At 34.5% G+C, this 4,032-nt stretch overlaps 1 pseudogene; it reads left to right on the forward strand.

The window, feature by feature from the left end:
* Positions 1 to 1,286: 1,286 nt before the first annotated feature.
* The window catches only part of LOC107752853 (sodium-dependent neutral amino acid transporter B(0)AT1-like), a 10,440-nt pseudogene continuing 7,694 nt past the window's right edge, over positions 1,287 to 4,032 (forward strand).

A 4,032-nucleotide genomic window follows, 5' to 3' on the forward strand; every position in this document is an offset into this window, starting at 1 on the left:
TGATTATTTGAATTACAGTAGTGCTTAATCTCTAATCAAACAAAGTCTTTAGGAAATATTTGATAATGGCTCCTAAAAGTAACACCTTTGCTCTAAGCGGATGTGCAAAAGGTTCAGTAAACTTTTTATAAACTTTCCATCTCTTCAACTATGGGTAAAAATATTAAATAATCAGATCAGCCTAATATTGATAAAAGATTCAAGTCACCACAGCAATTCCAAAATATCCAGAAAATGATTTTAAAAAATAAGGAATTTTAAGATTATTTGATTTTTATTTACACTGTATTTAACTGTAGAAAAAAGAAAAAGGTACTGGTTATTTTCTGCTATGACATTAACTGTTAAGTTTCCGGACATTGCCCTTTCACCCTAAAATACAACACAATGTAAAATACAGGTAAAACACCTTTGAAAAATATGTACAATTTCTTCATATTAACACAGTTCTTAGGACCCCATTTTACAGACTTTTTTACAGAGTCTATTATTATGTTTTTTATTTGTCCTTCACTCTTTATCTTTGCAGTAAAACAGGATGAAATAATGAAGTGTGTGTGTTATACTTTTGACCTTTACACATTAAAGAACTTGATGCAAATCAGTAAAAACATTTTGGCATTTCTATTTTTTTTTTTTAAACCAAACTCACCACAAACTTAAGAAATAGACGTTGCCATCCCTCCTTCATTTCTATATACCGCGTATGAAAAAAAAGTGATTTGAATACAAATTGCAAGTATAAAACAAAGTTTTCTCATGTTTTGATCAAATAATCAGTTTTCAAACATGAATCACAGGAAATAATCACAAAAATATCAAGTGAACTGCTTTTAATGACTCAATTAAAACTAGATTATACTATTTTCTACTCTTTGTGTGCTGATGGGACTGTTAAGGATCTTTGACACTGAAGGGTATTGACTTAACTCCAAAGTGTCATAAAGATCATTATCTTTAGTTATTAACCACAAGAATGGGTATACAGAGACATGTACATGTAATCGGATTCTCAGTCTCTGATAAGACATTAATTATTGCCATGCATAGAGTCCCAGTCACAGCCCTTCTTTACACATTCAGCTGACAGGACATTTTCCCCATCTTCAAGACACACCGTGACTCACTGGCCTGGTGGGATGATGTCAAAGTTCGCTACATACACTTACTGCATCCACTCAGAAAGTCCTTATCTCCCACAGCTCCCTGCTGTCGACACCATCAGAGATTCACTCACAGATACCTACTGCTAACCAACAGTGAGGCCGCAGGGAGCCCAGGAGATCATGAAGCTGAAGTTGCCGAACCCAGGCCTGGAGGACAGGATCCTGAGCCATGATGAGCTGGAACACCTGGAGGTGGAGGAGGCTGGAGACAGACCCAAGTGGGACAACAAAGCCCAGTACATGCTGACCTGCGTGGGGTTCTGTGTGGGTTTGGGCAACGTCTGGCGCTTCCCATACCTGTGCCAGAGTCATGGAGGAGGTGAGTGCTTGTTTGGGTTTCTGAGGCACTGAATTGTAGTGGATCTGTGCTCTAACCACTTAGAGGCCTTCATTCCTATCAATTCAGATTAGAGCTGGACCATTATGTGAGATCTACAATAAAAAATAAAAAAATCTGTGAAAATAGGGCACAATATTTTCCGTATTTATTTTTTACAGGTGTTTTTCCTGTATTTTGTAGTAATGAGCTGACAGTACTTTTTCTGTTATTTTACTGATTAATTTCTAACAGTATATAGTACTCCAATGATCCTTATTTTATTTACGTTAAATTAAATGTATAACAAATGGCTTGAAATAAATGTATACAACATATGAGGTCACCTTTTTTTTCTTTACATTTTTGTATCTATTTTGTATCTGTATTTCTTTGTTTGTAAGCAGCATTTTTCACATTTCTTTATTTATTTTATTTTTCCCCTTCGGCGTAGCTTAACATATCAGATGAAATTAACATTCATTATTGCCATCTCAAAAACTGAATAACATTTTCAATAATATAACGTAATATTATTATTAATACAATGAAATAATCATAATAATAAAACATTATTATAGTGTATGTATTTTGGAGGGGGGGTTTGCAGCAAGATAATGATTTGCCGATTTAAATTATTTTAATGTGGCGAATTCATCTTGGCATGTGATCAACAAATATTTGCATTTTCTACTTTTCAAATGCTTTTTATGCAAATTGTATTATTTCAACCTTGGCCCAGATCCAGAAGTTAAATATTAATCTATGAAAATTCATCATAAAAATATTTTAAAAAATGGCAAACAGGTATATGGCGGACAAGACACAAGAATAATCCTAGGGCTAGCGAAGGTCAACGAACGGCGAACAGAATCAAAAGGGCGAGACTAAAGGGATAAATCCAGGAAAACAGGCAAAGATCAGAAACCGAGAAAACAGACAAGGCAAGACTAGGCTAGGCTAGGAAGCTAACGAGGGCTCTGTAGAGTAGCTATCACTACTGGCGATAAGCGCATACAATACTCGGCAGTGGAATGGGATCAGAGTGAGAGTTAAATAGGGGATGTGTGAGTGATAACAGCTGTGGACCTCTGATGGCTAGCAGACGGAAGTTCATGGACCGGATACGTAACAATACTGTATAGTATATAGAGAGACATAACATCATCAAACACAATACTGTAAGTGAGAACTTTCATTTGTTGAGTTAACATTATCTGTAATGCAATTAAACAAACAAATGAGAATATGAAAAGTTTTAAGAGATTTTTTTCTTTCTAGCTAAAGAAATAAAATAATTCATATAATTCACTAATTTATATTAAAATAATTATATTCAATTATACTAATAATATTAAAATAATAGATTAATTACTTCAATGCAAACAATTATGAGCAGCAAATGTATACCTTATAAAAGTTTACAATACTACAGCTTTCAAAATACTACTAAAGTTGTTATTGCAATAAAACTGCATTAATGTTACTAGTCACTACTCTCATCAAAAAATAAAATAATTAAGATTCTGAAAGCTTCTTTGAAGGAGTTCCTGCATTAATCTATTATGGCTTTACAGTACTAACAGTAACTATAGTGACTATGTAGCTATATTCTTTAATATGGTTATAAACTCTGATTACTCTGGTATAAATTTTCTTTTCTTTTATGGGATGCTATCAAAAAGCTTTGTCTCTTAAAGCCTCTTATTAATTTTCACAGGTTTCCGGTAAGCACAATAAATGTATGTAACTTTTTTACCACAGACCTCAGCTTGAGGTTAACTAGACAGCGTGGTAAGATCACTTTAAGTGAGAACTCCTCAAGGATCACAGCGTCCCAGCCAACCATTAACTCAACTGCAACGAAAATGGCTGACAATATCATCTGTTACAGAAATGACTTTGCTCCTTTTGAGTAGCCAAAAAATAAATAAATAAATAAATAAATAACCCTTAATGGAAATTTACAAATGAATTATTTCAACTGAGTAATTGTATACTATATTTAATATAGCCTACCATTATATACAATCTATTAAAGGGTTAGATCACCCAAAAATTTTAATTCTGTCATCATTTACTCACCCTCAAGTTGTTCCAAACCTGTATGAATTTTTTTTCTTCTATTCAACATAAAAGACAATATTTTTGAAGAATATGGGTAACCAAACAGTTGATGATCCCCATTGACTTCAATAGTTTGAGTCTTATCTCTCAGATAGGTCCTTCAAGGTATCTTGGAGAGGTGAGGTGTCCAAGTCGCAAATAACTACTGGGGTGCCTCAGGGCTCAGTTCTTGGACCACTTCTCTTCTCTGTCTACATGGCATCACTAGGTTCTGTCATTCAGAAACATGGCTTTTCATATCACTGCTATGCTGATGACACTCAACTCTACCTCTCATTCCATCCTGATGATCGCTGCTCGCATCTTAGCTTGTCTAACAGACATTTCTTGCTGAATGAAGGACCATCACCTTCAACTCAACCCAGCCCAACTCAGTCCGAGCAGCTGAGTCCTTAGCCATCTTCAAGAATCGGCTAAAAACAA

The sequence above is a fragment of the Sinocyclocheilus rhinocerous genome, unplaced genomic scaffold, assembly GCF_001515625.1.
Source record: "Sinocyclocheilus rhinocerous isolate Xijiao unplaced genomic scaffold, SAMN03320098_v1.1 scaffold771, whole genome shotgun sequence".
Classification (NCBI taxonomy): Eukaryota; Metazoa; Chordata; class Actinopteri; order Cypriniformes; family Cyprinidae; genus Sinocyclocheilus; species Sinocyclocheilus rhinocerous.